The sequence below is a fragment of the Puma concolor genome, chromosome C2 (genome assembly GCF_028749965.1).
Source record: "Puma concolor isolate L17-30 chromosome C2, mPumCon1.1.hap2, whole genome shotgun sequence".
Taxonomy (NCBI): Eukaryota; Metazoa; Chordata; class Mammalia; order Carnivora; family Felidae; genus Puma; species Puma concolor.
Window position 1 is genome coordinate 98782748 of NC_141675.1, and position 25703 is coordinate 98808450.

At 34.9% G+C, this 25703-nt stretch overlaps 1 protein-coding gene across 43 annotated transcripts in view; it reads left to right on the forward strand.

Moving 5' to 3' along the window:
- Positions 1-25703, forward strand: part of ZBTB20 (zinc finger and BTB domain containing 20) — a 780465-nt gene that overhangs the window by 297115 nt on the left and 457647 nt on the right. For 39 of the 43 annotated variants that reach the window (XM_086676282.1, XM_086676281.1, XM_086676283.1 and 36 more), the window contains one exon: positions 15823-15896. The exons of the other annotated variants lie outside the window; for them this stretch is intronic. The gene's annotated coding sequence lies outside the window, so the exon portion shown is untranslated. The remainder of the gene's footprint in view (positions 1-15822; positions 15897-25703) is intronic. 43 annotated transcript variants of the gene reach the window in all.

Consider the following 25703-nt stretch of genomic DNA (forward strand, 5'->3'; position numbering starts at 1 on the left):
GTCTCCCTCTCTCTCTGCCCCTTCCCTGTTCATGCTCTGTCTCTCTCTGTCCCAAAAATAAAGTAAAAAACGTTGAAAAAAAATTTTTTTTTAAACTATACCCTTTTGACCAGATTCTTTATATTTCACACAAATCAAATCAGCAAATAGTGATCAAGAATCAATTTTCTAGTTAGCATCATGCTAGTTGTTATGAATTGTAGTAGAGAAAAACATAAATCACAAACTCTCAGGAAACTTAAATTTCTAGTTGGTAGATAAGATGTAAACAAGAAAAAAATGCATGACAGCAAATCCTAATGAAATATTTATGTTTATAGTAGCTAATATAAATATGATCATAGTCTTGTTTTGCATTCAAGCAAATGTATTAGAATTTACAATGCATCTTTTGTATATTGACCTCACCCTCGTCTCTTCATACTTTTCCTGTTCTATTGTATCTTTACCATTATTTCTTCACCTGCTGCTTAAATGTTGTATTTACTTTTGCAAGATTTTTAAAATTCTATTTGGAACAACACCAGATAGACAAATGTCCTGCACATTAATTTCTGAAATATTATTAGTGATAATTTGTCTCATACAAAGATGGCCTTGCCCAGCATTTGGAAACAGGAGTAATGCAGGCTACTGTAATTGTAGACTGAAAATCATTGCTTTCTGAATCTCTTATTTCATTAAAAAACTTGCCCTGATTTTTAGAACCATTCACACAAGAGATAACATGTAAAGTAGGAGAAATCCAAATGCTAACATGAAGTTAGCATCTCTACTAAATGGGAATTTTAGCAGTAATCTTTGGTGTATTAAGGAAGTAGAGTCCTATCCTTTGGGCTTTGATGAGATTTTGATATCATGGAGATATCTATTTTACACTTTAGCATTTGATCTATGTTCTAAGTTATAACCTTAAAATTTTATCATATTTTGGAAAATTTATATCCCCCTCAATTTTTAGTGTCTGCATTGCATAATGTTTGTCATAGACCACAATACCTATCCCTGTGGAACTGTTATCCTATCTTAATTCAGAAGTAATAGTATTGATTAAGTAATATTTACAGCCTCCAAACTTCAAGGCAGTTTGTCAGTCACCATTCTCTCTAACCTTACTATGAGCTTCCTGTGTGGTATCATTCATCTGAGGTCTTATTAAAATGTAAATAAATTACATCCAGCACACTTCCTCTATTTGCCCAGCTTGTTACTATATCGAAACAACTGTCTTAATGAAACACATATTGATGTATTGTGTATTTCCGTGCTAAACCCAAGTGAGGAGGAAGTTATGTGAATATAAAATAGAACCTACTTCATAACAGTTTTTGTTAAAGCATTTTATGAATTGGAGATAATCTGAGCCATGGGAGATGATGTAATTCTACATGACAGAGCTCACGGAAAGAGGATAGCTCCTCAGATAGAATTGGATTAGACTCTTGAGATACATGCTTTCGGGCTTTTATAGTGCTTTACCTTTGTAAGCACAGCTAACTCTCGGGTTTTTATACTAATATAGTGTTGTGGTAAATATAGTAAAAATAAAAATAAACAATCTTGTTATCTAAAATAATTTCTCTTTGGCCTCCATATGCAACATTTGACTTTTTAGCATCAAAATACCATTTTATTTTTGTTTTCCATGGGTTAACATCCATATTTCTAACATCCATATTATGGAACAGAAATGGTCTAACATTTGTGTAATGTCACATTTTGTTACATATGATAATCTTCACAGGGCATGATTGGATAAAACTGAACTCATGTATTAATGAGCAATAATAATGAGTAATAATAAGAATGAATAATAATTAATAACAGACCTATGAAGTATAATAGTACGTGGTTCATTGCTAAATTAGTTTGTAACAAATAATTATTATTGTTGAGTGCATACCAAATAGTGGGAATGGAGGCAACTGAATGATGTGCTGGAGAAAAAGAAGCCAAACTGGGATTGAAATTTGTCATGTTTGAATGAAATGCTGAAATGCCAGTAGTAATTGATGGTCTCTGTGATCAGACTTTCTGGGTTTTTTTTTTTCTTCTTCTTACACTTTTCTGTATTTTCCTGCATGTGTGTGTGTGTGTGTGTGTGTGTGTGTGTGTGTGTGTGTGTTTGTGTGTGTGTGTTTCCCAATGGGCATGTATAATTTTGTAGTCAGGAAAAGTTTATGTACAAATATGTTATGTATTATCCTCATTTGCAAATAATTCATTGAGTTAACTGTATAAAGTCTCCTAGGGAGAGTGAAAGCCATGAGCGAAATTTATTTTTAAAATTTTTTTTTAATGTTTATTTATTTTTGAGAGAGAGAGACAGAGCATGAGCTGCGGCAAGTTGGGGGGGGGGGCAGAGAACGAGAGAGCAATGGAGACACAGAGTCTGAAGCAGGCTCCAGGCTCTGAGCTGTCAGCATAGAGCCCGACGCAGGGCTCGAACCACGAACTGTGAGATCATGACCTGAGCTGAAGTTGGACACTTAAGTGACTAAGCCACCAAGGCTCCCCACCATGAGCTAAATTTAAAGGCAAAGTATTCCATTGCACATATAATCCATTGTCTCAGAACTTATTGAAGTTTTGATATCACTTTCTCAGTTTGAAACTTCCAAACTGGAGACGGCTTAATCAAGGAAATAGTAATAATATGAATAACATTATGTTCTGCACCCACTTTTTGACTCAACTTAGGACAAAAAGCTTTACTATGTTGAGAATATGATCTGCTATATGTTGTCGTCATCTATGGTGAAAGTGTTAGAAGGATCCTTTATCTCCTAGTCTGTTTCAAAGTTAGTTTCCCCAAGGAGAACTGTATGTATAACTACCATCCTGTTTAGTCCAAGTCATAGAGACTCAGGTTCATGTGGTGAGGGCATTACTAGGAGGCTTACCTGAATATTTATGTAACATGTAACAGAAAGCCAGCTAAATATTAATGGAATTAATTATTTTTGTTAGAAATACTATAGAAATATGTTACCCTAGGCCTCTGTTACTTACATAAGTGTTTAGTACAACTTAGAAAAATGTGACGTCTTTCAGCACCTTTGTGCAAATTATAAAAATAGTTTGCTCCAGCTGATGCAGCTTGGGCCAAGGAGGATAGCTTCTAGAGTGGAGCACACCCCTAGATTGGGTGCCCTTGTGCAGGACACAACCTGCACACTCAGTCACGACTACCCTATGTTCTATGCTTTATTAATGATTTGGAAATAGGTTCCATACTGTTCTTTTCTTGCGCAGAAAGCCAAGAATCACCTTCAGGTGACTTAACAAAAAGATGCTTATCTAAGCTTTAAGTTAGTCTGGGACCCTGATGATACAAATCTATTACTTTGCTTTAGACATCTGATTTGAATAGCATTGAGGTAGAAGGAAATGAAATAAAGTCACCACAAAAGCACAGATGAGTTTATCAAGTCTGGCTCCTAGAAGACCTAGGTTGCATTTTGAAATTGCATCTAAAATTTTGGGATATCTTATTGTAACTTTAGATGGCTTGATATACAAAGGGTAAATAAAAAGAGACATAGATGGACATCTCCTTGTTCTGAGAAGAAAGAAAGATGTTTTAAAAGACATGTAGATATATGTTATACATATACATGTAAATAATATATCAATGAATGTAAATAAAATATAAAGAAATATATGATATAAGTGAAATAATTGAAAACTAAAAACATAAGGTAAAAATGTAAGAATTAGAACTACATATTAAAAAATCATCTATACAGAGTCTTATATATATTTACAAATTGGGTTCTTAACCATATGTTTTGAAGAAATACATTGCCAATACTCAGACTAGAAAGAACTGTCTTCCTCTAATTCTCTTCATTATATAAAGGGATCACTGTATTATATCATAAATACCAATGATAGATACTCACTTTTGTGAGAAACAAAGAATATTTTATAGGAATACTTCTATCTCAGTGATGTGTAATTTGGTATTTTCAGTCTTATAAGATACAGACTAGGTAGATGACACTCCATTCTGATATAATTCAAAGGAAGATTTTAGAGTATCTCTACATGCTAAACCCTAATGGAAGAACTGCAATTTTTTATAGATATTATTTCTCTAAGTTATGCCTTTAATTGAGATAACAGTGAATTCTAGACTGTATGACTGGAAAACAGCTATTTTTGTTAATTAATAGCAGAAACAGTAATCAAGTTAGGGGTTGGGTTGAAATTCTATTGTAGAAATTGCAAAGCCCAAGAAAAACACACAGCCAAAAAAATGTCCATCCACTTTACCTGAGAAATTAGCTGGAGAAGTGCCATTTCGTAGGACCAAAAAAAAAAAAAAAAAGAACCCTCTTTAAACATTTATTTTCATTCTGCCATAACATACAGACAAATGGGAGGTGGAGGCTCCAGTTTCTCTTTGCTACAGCATGGATATTGTCTAATTCTCATTAGGTGAGGGAATTTCATCACATGCTCCATCACCAGACTTATTTGTGTCCTTAAGCAATTTATGTGATGTTTCCATGCTTTATCTTATGGATTAGATTCCTTTTTTTTTTTTTCCAAATAGAAAGAGTAATATTTACTTGTTACAGGTTCCTGGGTTAAAGGTGAATTATTATGACATTTCAGTAAGATGAAGTTTGGTGAATACTTTGATTTCTTTGACACTTTATAAATGTGAAGGATTAATGTTGATCCAGAAATGTCAATAAGATATTCCAAGTTAATGCATCATACACGCTGAATTTCTACTGCACAAAGTTTGCTGATTTTCCCATTCCTTTCAATCTCCATTTAGAAAAAAAAAAGTTTTGAAAATCCTAGAGGCAGATACTACGTGTTTATCTCATTTTATGTGATGAGTGATTTTATAAATCTATTCATAATTTAAATGCTCTAAAAGAATCTATTCTCAAGAGAATTTTATTGTGGATCATTATGTAAAGGAAAAATCATTTTTAAAGTGCATATTGCTCCCTATTTCAATATGGGAACTTTCTGATTTACAAGAGTGTTTAAGCTCCCAGAGAAGTATATTCCTTTGGTATGTTCCTGAGGAAATATGGATTGGCCATGCCAGGAAACTATGAGTGAATAAGTTGGAAAATACTAACTTGATTCACTTCAGTATTTGGGCCTCTTTATAGAGATCTTGGAGCTACTACTTTGTATGAGATTAAATCTAGATGGCATGTTCTCCATAATTGCTTGGAATGGGTTTATTCTAGCTCAGTCCAGCTCCAAATTTTCTAGCAATCCATTTTGAAACATGTAATTCTAGCTCCTCTCCTTGACTGATTTCCCTCAGGTCTATAAAGTCATGCAGAATTGGGGCTCCTGGGTGGCTCAGTCGGTTAAGTGTCCGACTTCAGCTAAGGTCATGATCTCACGGTTCGTGAGTTCATGCCCCACGTCGGGTTCTGTGTTGACAGCTCAGAGCCTGAAGCCTGCTTCTGATTCTGTGTCTCTCTCTCTCTCTGCCCCTCCCCTGCTCATGCTCTGTCTCTCTCTGTCTCAAAAATAAATAAAAAACATTTTAAAAATTAAAAAAAAATAAAATAAAATTTTAAAAAAGTCATGCAGAATTCCCATAAGGGAGGTATTGCCCCTTCACCCTCATCCTCCAATTACCTCCCAATCCTCATGATTGACAGACATTCTTAATCTCCAAAACTTTTAAACCTTTTAGAAATGTAGTGGAACAGGCAATTGAGGATTTGCTATATACATGTAACCATCATGGAAACTTTCATTCAATGGCAGTTGGACCTCCCCACCCACCCATACACACCCTTGCAGCTGGGCCTCCACATCTTGCATTACAAGGAAAAGAATTAGGCAATGGTTATCTGTTGAAGGAATATCCTAATTTTTTATGCTCACTATATAAAAGGAGATCATAAATTATATCACCCAAACTGGATACTTCTGAGAGTAAAAGGGGCCATATTAAAAATTGTGGTGAGACAACAGGCATAAGTGAGATCTGGTATTTTAGCTGGGACTACCTCCACTACTTACCCTTCCCCAAACTCCATTGACAACAATAGATCTTCCAGGACAGGCCAAGCCGTGAAAATTCACATCGTCCTGACTTGATGGAGTAGAACATGAAAAACCACATGCCCCTAGGTGTCACAAACCAGAGAGGGTCCAAGGTATCCACATACCCAAGGCTGACCCTAGAGCCTTGTGCAAAGAGAAGAGGAATGCCAGTGAAAAGTAAGATTCAAGGAAAACATGTTAAACTGTCTGAGCTTTGAATGCATTTCCATCCCATACATATATTTATCAGCAAAGGAATATTAGCTTATTGCCTCCAAGACAAATTATTAGATGTGAAATACAAACTGTACTGACATAGGGGCAAGGTTTACCTAAAAAATGAAAATGAGAATTACAAAAACTGACCAGAGACATCAGCATCTGCACAGCTTGAGGGAGACAGACCACACAGAATTAGATTGATAAGTCACTAAATAAACAAATAAGTAACAAGCCCCTGGAAGGAAAAATCAGAAGCTAGAGTTGCTATAATATATTGTATAAAATGTCAGTTTACAAGGAAAAAAGTATCAGATATGTAAGGAAATGAGTGTAACTAATACCCAGTTATGAAAATAGTTAATAGAACTATGTCTAGGTTGGAGGGGGAAGAGCAGGTGTCAAATTTAGCAAAGACTTGAAAGCAGCTATTGTAAATATACTCAAATAACTAAAGAAAACCATGTTAAATAATTAAATAAAATATTAGTATAATTACTTTTTAAATAAAGAGTATCAATATAAAGATAGAATTTTTAAAATAATTTTAAATGTTTATTTATTTATTTTGAGGGAGAGAGAGCATGCCAGAGAAGGGAAGAGGGAGAGAGAGAATTGCAAGCAGGCTCCATGCTTATCACGGAGCCTGTTGCAGAGCCTAATCCCATGACCATAAAACCATGACCTGAACTGAAATCAAGAATTGGATGCTTAACTCAAAGAGCCACCCAGGCACTCCAGAAATTATTTATTTATTTTTTTTTTTTTAATTTTTTTTTCAACGTTTATTTATTTTTGGGACAGAGAGAGACAGAGCATGAACGGGCGAGGGGCAGAGAGAGAGGGAGACACAGAATCGGAAACAGGCTCCAGGCTCTGAGCCATCAGCCCAGAGCCCGACGCGGGGCTCGAACCCACAGACCGCGAGATCGTGACCTGGCTGAAGTCGGACGCTTAACCGACTGCGCCACCCAGGCGCCCCTCCAGAAATTATTTTAAAAAAAAAACAAAAATTCTGGAGTTTAAGAGCACAAAAACTGAAATGAAAAATATTCTGGAGGAACTCAGCAGCAGATTTGAGATAGCAGAAGAAAGAATCAGTGAACTTGAAGATAAATCAGTAGAAACTCTCTAATCTGAAAAACAGAAAGAAAAAAAACAGAAAATAAACAGAGCTTCAGATCTCTGAGATACCTTCAGGAATACTAACATGTGTGTAATGGGAGAAGAGGAAAGAAGGAGAAAAAGAAAGAGCAGAAAAAAGATTTTTGAAGTAATAATGACCAAAAGTTTGCCAAATATGATGAATGACATTAATCTACACATATGAGAAGCTCAACAAACTCCAAGTATGATAAATGCAAAAGTATCCATACATAGACACATGCTAGTCAAACTTTTAAAGCCAAAGAAAAAGAGAAATTCTGGAAAGGAGCAAGAGAAAAAAGACTCATTTACTATAGGAAACAACACTCTAAAAATTGACTTCCCATCAGAAACAATTAAAGTCAAAAGACAGAGGGACAACATATTGAAAGTGCTGAAAGAAAAAAGATTTTTAAAAAGTGACCATCAAGAATTTTATATTCAGCAAAACTGTTCTTCAAAAATGAAGATAAAAGAAAGATATTCCAAGATAAACAAAGACTGAGGCAATTTGTTGCTAGCAGACCGGCCTTATAAGAAATACTGAAGAAAATTGGGCCACCTGGGTGGCGCAGTCGGTTAAGCGTCCGACTTCAGCCAGGTCACCATCTCGCGGTCCGTGAGTTCGAGCCCCGCGTCAGGCTCTGGGCTGATGGCTCGGAGCCTGGAGCCTGTTTCCGATGCTGTATCTCCCTCTCTCTCTGCCCCTCCCCCGTTCATGCTCTGTTTCTCTCTGTCCCAAAAATAAAATAAAAAACGTTGAAAAAAAAAATTAAAAAAAAAAAAAAAAAGAAATACTGAAGAAAATCCTTTAGGTTGAGGGAAATGACAAAAATAATTAAAACCCACCCAAAGAAATAAATTGCACTTATATAATATTATTATGTAGATAAATGCAGACATGGCATAAATATATAATGGAATGCAAATCAAGAAGAAAATGATAAAGATTAGGCCAGAAATCAATGAAATGGAAAACAAGAAAATGATAGAGAAAAACCAATGAAAATAAAAGTTGATCCTTTGCAGAGAACAACAAAATTGACAGACATTTAACTAGAATGATGGAGGGAAAAGTAGAGAAGATAACAGATTACCAAAATCAGGAATAAAAGTGGGACATCACTACCAACCCTAAAAAAATTAAAAATTAAAAAGATTAAAAGGTAATACTATGAACAAATATATTCAAGAAACTAGACAACTTAGGTACAATCATCTAATTGCCAAAAATGCACAAAGTACTGAAACTGATTCAAGAAGAAATAGAAAATCTGAATAGATATATAATTGTAAAGAAAGAGACTTATTAAATCATCCCACAAAGAAAAATGTGGATGCATGTCTTCACTGCAACCTATTCAATATTTAAAGAGAAACAACACCAAACTTCTTCTGAAAATAGAGAAAGAAGGAACACTTTTTCAATTCACTCTATGACAATAATATTATCCTGATATCAAAGCCAGACAAATGCATTGTAAGAAAAGAAACCATTATCCCTCATGAATTTAGACATCAAAATCCTCAACAAAATTTTCACAAACCAAATACAGCAATCTGTAAATGTATTATACACCCTGACCAAGTAGGATATTTCCTAAGAGAACAAGGCTGGTTAAACATTCAGTAATTAATTAATTAATTAATTAATTAATGCAATATACCATATTAGTAGAATAAGGAGAGAACCCTATGACTATCACAATAGATACACAAAAAATATTTGAGAAAATCTACTGTCCATTCATGACTAAAACTTTCAACAAACCAGGACTGGAAGAGAACTTCTGTAACCTGGTAAAGGGCATCTATGCAAAATCTACAACTGACATCACATTTAACCCTCATAAACTCTGGTTTAATCCTAAGATTGGGAACAAGGCACGGTTGTCAGATCTCATCTCTTCTATTCAACATTTTACTGGGGTTTTTTTCCAGAAAGATAAAAATAAACAAACAAACAAACAAATAGGAAAAGAGAGGAAAGAAAGCAAGGGAAGGAGTTAAAAAAAAGAACAGAAAAGAAAGAAATCAAAGTTATCCATATTAGACAGTAAAAAGTTAACACTTTTTACTTGCAGAAAACAAGCTATGTAGAAAAGCTTAAGGAATGCATTCACATACAAGTAAATTAGTTCAACAAGTTTGCAGGATACCAGAGCATTATACAAAAATTAATTGTATTTCAGTATACTAGCAGTGAACAGTAAAATTTAAAAACAATAGCATCAAAAAGAATAAAGGCAGTTTTGTAAAAATTGACAAGCTTATCCTAATTTCCGCTTTATATGAAAATGCAAAGGACCTAGAACAGTGTAAATAATTTTGGAAAGGAAAACAAAGGTAGATGACCTGTGCTTCCTGTTTTTAAAACTTACTATAAAAACTGTAGTAAGGAAGAGAGTATATAGTACTGGCACATAAATCAATGGAATGACATTGTAAGTTCAGAAATTTAACCTTTATATTTTTGGTCAATTGATTTTGATGAAGGTGCCAAAGCAAGTTGATGGGGGAAGGAATAAGGTTTTTTTTTTGTATTATTTTTGCTTTTAAATAAATAGTGTTAGGACAATTGGCGCTAAGACTATATGCAATAAAAATAAATATCTGTGGTGCTAGACCTATATGAAAAAAATAACCTTATGTCCTGATCTCATACCCACATAAAGATTAACTCAAAATGGATCATGACCCTAAATGTAAGAGCTAGAACTATAAAATTTCTATAAGAAAACAGGAAAAAAGTCTTCATGGCCTGAGTTAGACAGGGTTCTTAGATAAGGCAGCAAAGCATGATACAGAACATAAAACCTTGATAATTTGGATTTCAATAAAATTAAAACCTTTTATACTTCAAAATCTACCACTAAAGAAATGAAAAGAATGGGAGAAAATATTTGCAAGATTTATTATTTGCAAATATATATCTGATAAAGGATTTTTGTCCTCATATAATATATAAAGTTCTTTAATTCAATAATAAAAAGACAACCAAATTAAAAATTTGTTTGAATAAATATTTCAGCAAAGAAGATATAAGAATATGAAAAGATACCTATTATCATTAATCCTTAGAAAAAAGGATATTAAAACCATTGGAGATGCTGCTTTACACTAACTAGAGTGGATACAATAAAAATAGACATGTAGTAACAAGTGTTAGTGAAGATGCTGAGAAATTGGAACCTGCTGGTAGGAATTAAAATTTTTTTTAATGCTTATTTATTTTTGAGAGAGAGAGAAACAGAGCATAAGTGGAGGAGGGGCAGAGAGAGAGAGAGAGACAAAGAATCCGAAGCAGGCTCCAGGCTCTTAGCTGTCAGCACAGAACCCAACTCGGGGTTTGAACTCATGAACTGCGAGATCATGATCTGAGCTGAGGTCTGACACTTAACTGACTGAGCCACCCAGGCACCCCATTGCTGGTAGGAATTTAAATGGTACAGCCACTTTAGGAAATGGCTTAACCATTCTAAAAAGTTAAAATAAAGTTACCTTTATGACCCAGAAATTTCACTTCTAGATATCTACTCAGGAAAAATGAAAACATATGTCCACACACAGACTTGTATCTATGTCAACATTCGGAGCAGAATTATTCATAATAGTCAAAAACTAAAAACAATCTGCATGTTCACCTACTGATGAATGGATGAACAAAATGAAGTATACCTGCACAATAGAATACTATTTGTTAATAAAAGAGAATGGGCTGCTGCTACATACCACAACATAGAAGATTCTGAAAAACAGTATGATAAGCCACATGCATGACACCACATATTGTATGATTGCACTTATATGAAAGGTCAAGAAAAGGTAAAGGTATAAAGAAAGCTGATTAGTTATTGTCTGGGGTTGGGGTAAGAGTGGGTTGACTAAGGACATGAGGAATCTTTCTGGGATGACAAAAATGTTCTAAAACTGGACTATGGTGATGATCACTGTAAATTTATTTAAAATCCTTAAGCTGTACACTTAAAAGGATGAATGTTATGTTATGTAAATTACACCTCAATAGACTGTTAAAATCATGAAATTATGCTAATTAAAACTAAGGAAAGAGAAACCTGGCAGACACTCCCTTAACCAAATGACCAAGATTAACATCCCCAGTGATAAGTCATATGGATATCATGTACCCCCTGATAGGATGTTACAAGAAGAGCTCTTCATTCATTTGCATTCTTCTCTAAAACTATAACCCCAACCTAATCATGAGAAACATCAGACAAATCCAAATTGAGGATTATCCCACCACCACTTTTCAAAACTATCAAGGTCATAAAAAAAAACAAGAAAAAACTGAGAAGTTTTCACAGATTAGAGAAGATTTAGGAGAAAAGGCAACCAAATGCAGTGTGGTATCCTGAATTAGACCCTTGGAACAGAATAAAGATATTAGTGGGAAAACAGGTAATATCTGAATAAAGTATGTAGTTAATAGTATTGTACCAATGTTAATTTCTTCCTTTGACAAATTTACCACGGTTATATAAGATGTTAATGTTAGGTAGTGAAGAAAATACAGGAATTCTCTGAAGTATCTTTGCAACTTTTCCATAAGCATGACACTGTTCCAAAATAAAAAGTTAAAATAAAAAAATGAGGGATTTATCAGTTCAAAGAGAGTTATGACTTAAATGTAATGTGGATCTTATTTAGATCCTAATTCAAACTAACCAGTCATAAAAATGAACAAAGAACAAAAAGCATTTAAAATTCAATCATTTGACCTAAGATATTTAATAAATTAAAGAATCTCTATTATTTTTGACACGGTATGATGATATTTGTCATGATTTTCAGAAGTCATTATTTTTTAGTACTACATACTAACATATTTGTGGATAAAATGATATGATATCTGGAATTGTCATTAAAATGAGCTGATAGAAGAAAAAGTGGATGAGTATAGATAAAAAAAAGATGGACCATGGGTGATGAGTAAGTACATGGTAGCTCATTTTACTAAGCTCCCTACTCTTGCATGTGCTTGAGATTTTCCATAATAAAAAAATTTTAAGTGAAAAGAAAAAAAAGACTAAGAGAAATATTTAAAATATTATAATTTCCCTCTACACTGACCACAGACAGGGTTTGTTTCTTAAAAATCATCTGAGCAGTGTCAGAATGGATAAACCATAGGTGAATAAACTCTCAAAAATGATCTGAGCAAGATACAATTGATGCTGAATCGTTGAGAGAACATTAAGAGAAATGCCTGAATTAGCATAGACCTCCTAAACTGGAGTGCTTTGTTGTTCTTTTCTTGAAGTTTTGTGACCTGGCGATGCCTAAAACTTGTATGCATGTGAAGATTTTTAAAAAGTAGAGTGTGGTCAGAAGCAGCCCTTTGTTACTAGTCAGTGTTAAGATCTATAGCTCCTCACCCCCCTTCAGTTTTCTTTATTGTCTAGGGCTTTGTTTTTTGGACTCGTGAGTTACAGGATAGGTTACTGTAATATAATGCATTTGCTACTTCTCTGGAAAGCCATTCAGAATCTCTAACTAGTGCAGAATGCACAACTCTTTTGCTAAAGGGTCTCTGCCAAGAGAAGCATTCTTCCGGGCTTTGTAATTTGCATTGATTACTGACTGAGCTGTTTCCCAGTGCATCACTGGGTGTTGACTGTAATCTATAAAGCCTTACATAGTTTTGTCCTGATTAAAGAAGTCTAACACTGGTGGTCAATTTTAATAATGACCGAGGTCGATCTCGGTGACTTAAAAAAAAAATTAGCAGATTTTAGAACCTGAAATGTCAAGAACAAAATATTCTTATTGTTGACACATACTCTGGAAATCTACTATTTTAAAGGTGGGTACCGTGTACAGTACTGAACTTGAAAAAAAACAGGAAGTTGAAAAGTGGACAGTAGTGCCAAAAGTGTTCCAGCCCTGACTCTGTGCTCCTTAATCTAATCCGACATGCCTTCAGAATATTTCACTTCCTTGATGACCATTTTTCCAGTTTCTATCCAATACTTAACCCCACTACATAGTGACAGAGTTAATGATTATCTCATGAGGCAGATATGAATAGGAACAGTATTCATATCAAAGACAACTGGTCCCACTTCCAGGTCCATCTTTGGGCCAAGATATGTAGTCGCCAACAGTGAGTTGGCGACTGTATTTTTTGAGTCCTGGCGCAAAGTAAGATCCATCTGTTTTGCCCAGCCGTTTGCCTGAGTGCCACAAAATGGTCCTGTTATTAGTCTTATTTGTGGTCCTATTTGAGGTTAGGGGATAATATAAATAAACTTTAGTCCTCTTTGTGATGAATGTAGCATGGGAATTAAAAGTGGTGGTGTTGGTAGTGGTAAGTGATGTTGCGTCTCTATTTTCTCAATTGCTCTGTTTTCTTTGGATTGAGAAACAGACATTTAAGAATGAGTTTGTCATCTGGAAGGATAGTTGTGACCAAGTTTCCCTCAACAGGATACAAGATGTTATTTTTGAGCTTCATTACCCTCACCAAGGGGAAAAAAAAGAGAGGGAAAAAAATAAGGAAGAAAGTGAAAGTAAGGAAGAAACATGCAGAAACAGAAATGAAGAGAAAGGTCAAAGAGGAGGAATACATGAGGAAGGAGGAGAATGTAACATAGCAGACAGTCTGTTCATAGAAATTACTTTCTTATTTTGAACTGATAGTTCAGTTGACTCAACATCTGGTGAATTGAGGAAAAGGAAATCTGACTGATTAAATTGAACTGCTAGTTGTCAGTTAAATAGTTTATACATAAATATGCAGCCTAGTTTTCATCACATTTTCTTGCATGAACTAGATAGTGAATCAGTTTTTCACTAACCTTGTTTGAGTGGTGAGTAGAACAATACCAATCGGTAGTTCAGATTTATATAGAGGTGGGCAGTTTCTATATTTCTGAATCATTTATCGAGGATTATTGTTATTCCATATAATTCTGAGCATGAGTTATTTTTGTCAGTTTCTTTTATGAATGTTTTGTTGCCTTATAAGGAAATATGTGCACTCCCCTCCTCTCATTCAGTTGTCCCTGGTGACGCCTCCATAATTTCTGTCTTTACACTGGTGCGTTTTTAGTCTAATTCAGGCATGTGAGAAGCAGGGGAAAAGTTTAGTTAGTCAATGTCAGTGATTTTTTTTCTGATCCATTCATGGATGGATTTTGTGAATCTCAACCAGTTTGCATTTAAAATCTATATATATATCAAGTAGACACAATACCTAAAATATTCCTCCATATACTTCAAGGGAAAAAGAAAATAGAATGCATAAGTTGGAACTAGATGCAATTTCTAATAATAGAGGCAATTTCAGGGGTGATTTATGATCATGCTCTCATATGTGGAGATACTAAAATATTACCTTGCACTAATGTGAAAGTGGACATAAACATACCACATTTAGTGCTACAAATATATAAAAAAATGTACTGCCATGGTGTGAAGTAAACGAAAGATAATTGTATTATCTTCATTTCACACTAAAAAAGCTATATTTTTCTAAATCCTGTAGTGTCAGTTATCTAAAGCTAAAAATAGGGATGACTTAATCTAGTCTGTTTCTTTTTTTTTTTTTTAACTGTTATTTAGAGATGGTGTCGAATGAAGAAAGAAAGGATTGAAAAAATAGTGTGACATTCTAAGCCCAAATATTTATGACGTAGTTGGAGATTTTAATGCCTGGACTCTCAATCTGAAGATTGGAAATACATATTAAGAAATGTGGTTCAGTTACTTAAACCAGGAAGTTCTGGTTCAAATCCTGAGGGTCTTCCCGTGCTGCTTCACAGAGCAGTAGCTGCATGTGATGAGATATACGTATAGATGATGTGGTATACGGCATGCCAAACCCACAATACACTGCAGTGGGCATTTTGTACTGCTAAATATGTCCATTTACCTCTGCTTTACCATCTGCCCCACCACCAATTCAGTCCCTTGAAAGTAGTAGATCTAACATTTTTTTCCAATTCTATGTCAAGTCCTAATTTCCCTTCAACATGTGTATTCAGATAATAGATTTTCTTCTTTATTCTCTAAAATTAACATTTTATGTAATCTTTAGGGTGTGAAATTGTTGTTTAGGAGTTTTTAAAAAAAATCAGATAGAATTTAGCTAAAATTCAGAGGTACTGAGCTTCTAGTCGTATCATTATGAAGTCCTAAACAGGGAGGCATATTTTGTTTTTCAGAATTGCTTTTTTTTTTTCTTTTTTACTCTTTAGATCCTTTTCTTTTCATTAAAAAACTAGTCTGGGAAGAGGGTTTTTTTTTTTTTTTTTTCCTTAACAGAAAAAAAAAAAGCCACGCTTGACTGATAATGCATTGCTTTGGATGGTGAAACATTATGAAAGTTTAATTTTTAATTAAATCTGAAATACCAATTATAACTGAAAGAGATTTTAACCTGTTTCCTTTCAGACTGCCTGAAGTTACATTTAGAGACTAAAATCACTGCACCTTAAAAACAAAAGATTGAGCTGCACTGCATTCCTGTAAGTGAAAGCTTCCTGTACCTTCTTTCTCTGTGATTTTGTGACCAACCCAAGAAAAGACAAAAACATTGGTAACATAGTAACCAAGCATGAGTAAAAATTTGAATATCCCTGAAGAAATATATGTTTAAATGATTTCCTTCTATAAAAAAAGAAAATTTGCTGGGCACAATATTCAATATGTCTTTTTTATTCAACCCAAATTGTGAATCCTCTTTTTTTTTTTTTTTTGCCTGGTTTGAATTGCATTAGGGAGGGTGTCACCCACTGTGAATCCGCACAGTGACATACACCCTGACAGGAAGGATTCTCACATTTTTGTTTAAGTCTCATGGAAGGTAATAGATTTCTTATGGAATCAAAATAGATTCCTTTTTCCTTTGTGATGTCATTAGAAATTTTTAGCCTTTGTGTCAATGGAAATGGATAGAAAAAAAGTTCATGATGACATCACAAGATTCTGTTGCCTTGAGGACTTTGGGCAAAACTAAGTAAAATGCATAATTCCCTTGTGTGCGTGTGTTCCCCATTCTGCTATGAAGCAGTCAAAATAGCACATCTTATGTCTTCCCGTGAGCTACAAGGCTGTCTCTCAGAGCCCCATTGTTCCATAAATGCATGTCAGAGTCTACCACAGTCTGGTCTACCCTTATTTAGCTGCTGTTTTGTCAATGTACTTGGAAGAACAATTAACACTTGGGATTTCAATGTCTGAATAACAGGCAGTGAATAGAACCCGAGCATATAAAAGATTCAGACGCCCAGGGTAAGAAAACAGAAGCTTATAGTTGGTGGGGGATAAAAGAAAAGCATTTTAATGCTGCACTCAAAGGTTGTGAAATACTAGGAGAAAAGTCAATCTTTTTTTTTTTTAATTTTAGATGAAAATGTATGTTTTGGTAATGAAATCCAGAAGGTTATGATGTCTTCCTAAGTTTTGCAGTTTAATGTATTGCAAGGTCTTTCCTTAGAGTCTCAAAACACTTCAATAACATTCATCTCCTTGAGTCATTGTTGGAATCCCGGATGCAGGGTACACTGCATTGTGGTTTTCAGAGTGCCACCATGTCTGTCCAACAGAGTGCACTAAAGGTGATTCGGTTTCTTCCATTTTCACTTTGGTTCATTGCACCCTTTCACTATTGGCTATAGTTCTTGTGTGTTGACTATAGATAGTCTGGAAGTTGTTGAAATATCTCTACCTATGGTCTGAATTTCTGCTACGTCCATTTTTTTTGGTGGGAGGAGAGAGATGATGCATGAACAGAGCAAGATCATCTCACAGTCAGAGTATCTGATGAATGGAAAGGGAGCCTGGACAGACAGCTTATGCATGTTGCCCACTGAGCACAGTGCTTGGCTAGTATGAGTGATAAATGATGCTTATCATGTTTTTGTCATAACTACAACAGTTCAAACTCATAGACAGGAAGGTCTCCAAAAGTAGGGTCTGTTTCTTATTCATTTTTGTAATCTCCAGTGCTTGGCATAATAATAGTAATCAAGAAATAGCTACTGTTATTAATACAATTACAAAATTTATTAATAGTCAGAACTTCAGGATTCATTCTTTCAGAGGGCATTTATTGTGGAGAGGGGTTTAAGAAAGTTTTTGACAGGAAGGCAATTTTAAAGGAATTTGTCAAAGGCAAACGAGCTGTTCCTCATATCGCATCAGGTATCAGTCTCTCAGTCTTTCTCCTCATTGATTTTACACTTCTCTCTCATCACCAGGATGAGGAGGGCATTCATACTATATCCTTTTTCTGTGAAATGGTTTCCAGAAGTTTTCCATTTAGGTTGTGTCTCACATTCCATACACTGGAGTTGTCTCCAAAGATAAATCTACCTGACTCCAGGATGGACTCTTCACCCGTTGGTTTAAGTTGTGATTAGAAACTTCAACTCTCAGTGAATAAAAAGCCAGGACCAGTTTCTCAGCACTAATAAGACCACAACATTCTTTAGAACTCAGAACCTGTTGACCCCTTTTAAATTTAGCTTCCTGAGTTTGTTTGTTTGTTTTGGTGTTTTCTTTGCATAAAGTTCTTTGCCCTCCCCCACCGATTTTAATTTATTTCCAAAAGGGGTCCCTTCATTTTTATTAAATCAGCTGCTGGTGATGCAAATTAAGGCTTTCATAAAACATGGCCTCTGAGGCAAAACTAAAATGATAAAATTTAGGCTTAGTGAATTGTACTGTTATCATGTTGAATAATGTTTAAGGACATCAAAGAACTTTGTAAACACATTTAACGTTTTTTTAAGATTAATAATTGAGGTGAAAGGGATTTTAAGGTAGAGCTTCATCAAACATTACAGGTAGAAAGTCTGTAAGTAGAAGTCCAATAATCACATTTTGAAATAAATAAATTGAGGCCCAGGGTAGGACATGTAAATTACCCAAACCATAATGACCAGCAGTGCAGATCACCCTTTAGACATCTAGGCCTGAGAGTCAACCCAAATTTAGACTCTGGGGTTTTGATCTTTCCTCTGTTCTCAGGGCCTGAACAGTGTTTCTAAGGAACAAATTGCCTTAGGCTCATTTTATGAGACCCATTGAACTGTTAGTCCCCTCCACTGACTAGCCCAAAATTAATATATAAGGGTATTCGGAAAACATTCATTGTTAACAAAAGTTTTTTTTTTTCATTTTTTTATACATTTTGATATCATGCCTCCGGTTGTACAATGAGTTACATGGAAGCAAATTTATTTGGTTGACTTAATATTCTTTATGATGATTTACTAAGTGGACAGAAGACCATTGGAAACTTCAGTAGTTTAATTGTGCTTATAGGCATGATAAAACCAGTAATCTGAACAGAGCCATTGTGACATGGAATTCAGACTTCCCAAGCGAGTGCATCACACATGGTGTCAGAATGTCACTGTTGCCAGGGGTCATTTCTGTCAGAGAAAAGTTTTTCAGGGTCTGAAAAAAAATGAAATAAACTTTAATAATTTAAAATGAATTACTTGCCTTAGTAATTTATTTCAGGTTGCCTTTATTGGATTCTGTCATTTAGCAATCCAAAGAGACCAGTGTAGGAACTTTTCTATTATTTTACCCACAGCTAAGTCCTGGATATATCTTACTTTCTTCCTCAGATTTATTTTATACCTTCCAAACCTTTCCATCCCCACTGTGAAGAAGCTCAAGTTTCTATATACAAATATCGGCGGCTTATGTCTTTGTGCCCCAAATGAGGAGATGGTGTTCTGCCTTAAAAAATTCAATGGAAGCTTTGGTGTAGAGAGAAGGAAGAATTGAAGCATTCATGAGGATGCCAGGGAAGGGCCTTGGATATAAGTGTCCAACAAGGTTCTCTCCTCAGACCGCTTCTCTCTTTTCTGTATAATAATAAATTAAAATTTATTCTGTGCCCCTTATGAACAAATCATCTTACTGAGGTAAATAACATATAGTTCCTCTCATCAAAGAGTCCATAATCTGTTTGGACAATAGATATGTCTTTCTTAAAGACAGAATGTTATGTGGGTGCAGTGGAGTAAGTAAATAGTTATCATTTCTTCTGGACTATCAAGAAATTACAGGATATTAACAAGTAGCCCAAGTAGAGGAAGTAACAAAAGTACAAGTTGAGGGAACAGTGAATAGTAATGGTGAGATCTGAGTATAGGATACTGGTTGGAACCAGTGTTTTCCGAAGTGTGGGTTGCAACTCATTCATATGTCATGGAATCAATTGAAAGATCACAGTCAATATGCTTTTAATGAAATAGTATCACAGGGAAAAATTGATAAAAAGTATTTTACAAATTTTTAAGATAATGGATTGCAAAATAAATATATTTCTTACTGGGAATCATGCCGCCAAAATATGAAAGCATATCTTAAAAAGATAGGTCCTTTTAGATACTTAAATCCTATAATCCTAACTAAAGGATAATATTATCCCCCCCCCCCCCCCGCCCCGCCGTGTATTTGAGAAAGTGGAGGGATTAAACAATTTGTCCCAGGTCATACAGCAGGTAATATAAAGGATAGAATGTGAATATATCTGTCAAACCCCACATTCATACTCTTCCCATAATTTGACACTGCTTTCCAGGGTTGCATGACTTCAGTCATTTCACTACTGATAACTCACACATTTATATCTCTAGTCCTGATATTTCTCCCAAATTCCAGTCCTATATTTCCAATGTCCTTATGTAAACCTCAGAGTCAGTATATCAAAATTGAATTTATCCTTCTATTTAAAAATCATCCTCTTTTTGACTATACTAATTTTTTTCCTCTCAACTACCCAGGTCATCTTGACTCAAAATATATCATTCTTACTTTCCACCATCCTCCAGGTGTCCAATAAGTGGCCAAGTCTTGTTAATTCTCCTTCCTTGGTACCTCTGCCTTAGGCTTTCATCTTCTCTTGCCTGCAATGATCTATCTTCTAATTAAGAGAGATGGGGGAAGGAAGACCAGCTCATCCTAAACACTGCTGCCTCATTAGGTTTCCTGAAGCAGGAGTTCTAAGATTATGTCACCTCTGTTCATACAAAACTTTAGTAATTCTAGATTAATTACCAAACAATTTCTAACCAGTATTCATGACCATCTAAAATCTAATTCTAACCTCATTTCTGACTTAATCTTGTGGTTTAATATACCACACACTCGAGCCAAATTTCCTCACTATCCCCTCCCCCCTCCTTTATTAATATTGTTCTTGCCATCTGGAATGGCCATTATTCTGTTTTTCCATGTGCAAATCTAACCCATCCTTCCGGGTCTATTTTAAATACTGTTAATTCCATGAAACCTTCCCTCCTTGGTGTAGCCAGAAATAATCCACTCTCCCCTGCTTACCAAACTCACTTAACACTGTAGTGGCTCTGCTGACAATTTGGTTTTGGATTTCTAGCATTCAAAATTGTGAAAGAATATATTTCTGTTAAGTCAACAGGTTTTTGGTAATTTTTCACAATAGCCTAAGAAACTAATGTAGCATTTACCTACACTTTTTTTTGAGACACGAATTACTTTCTATATTTTTTAACAACACTTATGTGTATGCTTTATCCTTTTACTAGAAAATAAATTCTTTGGGAATAGAGTCCATATTTAATTAACATTTCTAAACTCTACACAATCTACCACAATAGAATCATTAATTCATTATCCAACCATGCTTAATCCTGGGAATATAGAAGTGATCCCTTAGGCTCCTAAGGAGCCTTATAGTCTCCTAAAGGAATTTAGGAGTCTCCTAAATTTATAGTCTCCTAAAGGAATTTATAGTCTCCTAAAGGAATCAGACATTAAATAAGTAAACAAATAATTACAAAATTACAAGTTTTAGTTCATGAAAAGAGGAAATAAGTATGTAAGATTATAATGCATGGAGAAAATCTGCTATACCATCCATTGAGTGCTTAGGTAAGAATTCTCATAGAAAGTGTCATTTAAGTTGATAGTTGAAGCACAGGAAGAATCAGGCAGGTGAAGAATTTGGAGTGGGGGTAGAAACATGGAAGGAAGAGAAAGCTCCAGACAGAAACAGCATGGACAATGCCTTCAGGCAAAGACAAACTTTGTGTATTCAAGGAAATAAAGGAATTCCAGAGTGGCTAGAGGAAGGTAGACAAAGGAGGAGAGTAATTGGAAGTGAAGTCAGAGGAGTAGCCAGGGTGAGGAATTTGGACTTTATTTTGAATACACTGGAAAAACACATTAATAGATGTACATATAAAATAAATAAGTAAATATAATATATAATGTATATTCTAATTGAATAGACTAAGATGAAAATAATTCAAAAGTAAATACTATGCACAAGCTCATAGAATCTATACATTTATTTCGAATCTTAACTGAAGGTTCACTTCTGAGTTTGAGGAGGGTTTGGATTTCTGAAACTAAGGTCTAATAGTTCACAACATATTTCCCATCTACATAACCAAAGTTGATTTCTGACAACCTTCTAAGATAAGGTCAAGTTAATTTTATTTCTTTTCTAGTTAATAATTGTTAAGATTCTGTTGTTGGTTAATGAATCTCTTATTTTTGTTTATTTTTAAGTGCTTATTGCGTAATGTCGGAATGAGTACCAAAAATGTGTTTTACTCCTAGGATGTATTTTTATCTGTTAAACCTTAATCTTATTTTTAATTTTGGTATATTTTATTATGTGCAATGACCAGGGGCCTGGAGGCATAGAAAGGCTTGAAATGTATCATCATTATCCTCATTATTGCTACCTATAATATTACTGAATTCTGGATTAAACACAATCGACATTATTTTATTTTATTTTATTTTATTTTATTTTATTTTATTTTAATGTTTATTTATTTTTGAGAGAGAGAGAGAAAGAGACAGAGAATGAGTGGGGGAGGTGCAGAGAGAGAGGGAGACACAGAATCTGAAGCAGACTCTAGGCTCTGAGCTGTCAGCTGTCAGCACAGAGTCGAACACGCGGCTCGAACCTGCAAACCGCGAGATCATGACCTTAGCTAAAGTCAGACACTTAACCTACTGAGCCATGCACGTGCCGCCGAATCCAGATTATATTAAAGTATGATGCATTCATATCATGGAATACCACTAAGTCAAGATGGAGATATTGGTTTGCTTGAAAACCAATATAGATAGAAATTATCCCCTTTTGAAGAAAAAAAGGAAGGGAGGAAGGAAAGAAAGAAATAAAGAGAAAGAAAAGAAAAGAAAAAAAAAGAGAAAAAAAAAGAAAAGAAAGAAAGGAAAGAAGGAAGAAAGGAAAGGAAGGAGGGAGGAAATAAATACAGTAGAGGGAATGTGAAAATTAAACCATAGAGAAGTAGGTTAAGCTCTAAAGATATGAGGATTTATCTGCTATAACTCAATAAAAAGACACTATAATCATAAAATATTATAGCAACAGGGAACCTTAGGAATTATTTGTTCCAGCCTCCTCATTTTAGAGATGAACAAAATTCAGGCCTAGAAGTCGTATCTAAGACATACAGTTAAATAGTTAATGGCAAGGCTGGAACTGTAACCCTAATTCTTAGGAGCTAGATTAACACAGCTAAACCAGCTAATCAGTGATCAGCACCCCTACAATCACCCTTTCAAGGTCTTGGGTGGAAAAAGGAATATTAAGTACAGGAGATGAGTCTATAGACAAGCTTTAATTAATAAAAATCTGAACAATATGTATTACTCACAATCTGTTTACTTAATGTACCAGATGCTTTATAAAAGTTGTCTTTAATCCTTGCTACCACACTCAGCAACCACCCTGCAAAGTAGGAATCATTTCCATTTTATAATGAGAATACTGAGCTCCAGAAACATTAAGTAACATCCAAGATTGCAAAGCCAGTAAGTGAGTTTGTATTGATGCCAGGCCTAACTGATTCAAACTCTGTACTATCTCCTGCTTGGTGTTTTTATCTATTGCATTTTGTTATTGCCTTAGCTCATGTGGTCACATAGGTCATTAGTTCTCTAATAGTTCAAACTTTGAAAAGAGTTAGGAAGGAAAGAAAGTTACATTTAGCAGGTGCCCTCTCTGCTTAAATCTTTTCACATTTAATTCCCTCAAGTACCTCAAGATCAACGTTATAATCCTTAGTTTAAAATTTAGGAAACCTAGTTTCAGTGAGATGAAATTGCCCACACATCTTAGTAAAAACCTCACTAGAATTCAAACACAGATCTGTCTGATCCCAGGTATTCTTCCCATTGTTCCACCAACCTTCAAGTCTGTTTTTCTGGATACTGTTTAGTCTTCTGTGGTCTTCACACCTCAGCTCTTTATCTGACAAAGTAGAATTGTAATGAATGCTCTCATAAACTTCCCAAGAAGGAAGAGAGTGTGTCAGAAGGGTGCTTTTATAATTAAGTTGTATCACCTTGTCTAGAAATAAAAGCAATGCCCTGTATATGTTTCCTTCTTTGAGAAATGAGGAGCTGGGAAGATAGGTCAAATCTATGACATTAGTCTTTCATCTCCACATTATCTCGACTCACTGTGCGTCTGTGTGCAAGACCCCAATCACATCATAGACAATGATACTGCTAAGCTATACCATACTTGAACACACCTTTGAAAAGTAAAAGAAGTAAAATTATTGTGTTTATGAGGCCAATAAGAAGGAAGAAGTTTTATGTTTTCCTTCTCAAGATTAACTTATTTGAAGCCTTATAAGCCTGATCAGAGATATAGGTTAATGAAAGAACTCATTGTTACTGCTTCTAAAAAAAGCACAAAACTGAAAATCCAAACATACTTATGAATTGTTAGATTGTTTTCTAATGACCACTGAGAACTACATTAGAAGTGAACTTCTTAGTAAAAGTAGGAGAGACAGAGACAGAAAGAGGGAGGGAAAAAAGGGAAAGAAGAGGAAGATATTTGAAACACTTGTTAATGGCAGCTCCCACTCAGACATGATACTGAATTTCCTTCTATGTGTCAACTTTAGCAGTGCTTCTCATTTCTGAGAAGGTCATTTTCTATTATCAACATACTTGAACAATTATTTGAAAACCCGTTGTCACTGTAGAATGGCAGCAATACACATAAGTTCATGGTAATTAAAAGTGATGCCTACTTGTTAGGGTCCTACAGCTGTTACTTTGTCCTCTCTGTTTCTTGAGTTTGACTTCCAAGCCTTTCTGTGTGAAAGGGTCCCTTCAAGTCTTCAAAATAACTCAGTGAAAACCATCTTTTCCACTTTGCAGAAGGGACTTTGTTCTTTGGTCATCCTTGCACTTTGCAATATGTTGCTAGTAGCCCTAAATCAAAGTACATTAATATATCTTTTGAACTGCTGAGTCTTGTCAGGAGAAAGAAGAAGTGTTTTCAACAATCTTATAGTATTTTGTTAAAAATCCAATTCTGGGGGCGCCTGTGTGACTCAGTTGAGTGTCTGATTTCGGCTCACATTATGATCTCGCAGTTCATGAGTGAATTCAAGCCCCACGTTGGCTCACTGCTGTCAGCGCCCAAGCTGTCCATGCAGAGCCTGGTTGGGATCCTCCGTCCCCCTCTCTCTTTGCTCCTCCCTACTTCTCTCTCTCTCTGTCTCTCTCTCTCTCTCTCTCTCTCTCAAAAATAAATAAACATTAAAAAAAATCCAATTCTGGTTTAATGTTTTGTTCTCAAAGGAATTTTGAATGAAGAAAAGCTTTTGTAACAGGGAGGAAGCTTATCTAATCTCTTCGAGACTGATGACAAGCAATTGGGAGACTTGTGACTCTTTGAAACAGTTAATTGCCAGGGAATTAGGCACAAGTTTCTCTAGAACAATAAAGAGTTTTACACATCAGGTGCAGTACATTGGCTCTAAATGCACCCCGTCATGTATCCCAAATGACAATGTGAAAGCACCATTCTTTGTCATCTGGAAAAGGGAAGAGGCCGTGCTAAACTGACATTCTTTCAGAAGGTCATAAAAATTGAATATAGAATGAACTCAGTGTTCTGGGTAGTATCAGATTCTCTGACTTATAAACCTCCTATGATAAAATGTCCTCAAAGATATAGTAAAATAAGTTTGCTCATGTTGACAGTTACTGAGTATTCGAAGATTAAGATTTTTGACATTTACTTGTTTGCAATTTTGCACTAAGCTTGACCATATGAAATTTGCTACAATTTTACTGAACTGTTCTTTGCTTAACTTACTTGAATATTGTAGGACTTTATTAAATAGTCAATAATCAATATATGTCTAACATTATTGCCATTGCCACTGTTATTACTATCAGAGTTCTGTTCTCTGGACTAGGGCTGGTAGGAACAGCTGTGAATTTGGGTTACACATTTGAGGCTTTATCTGTCTTATCTT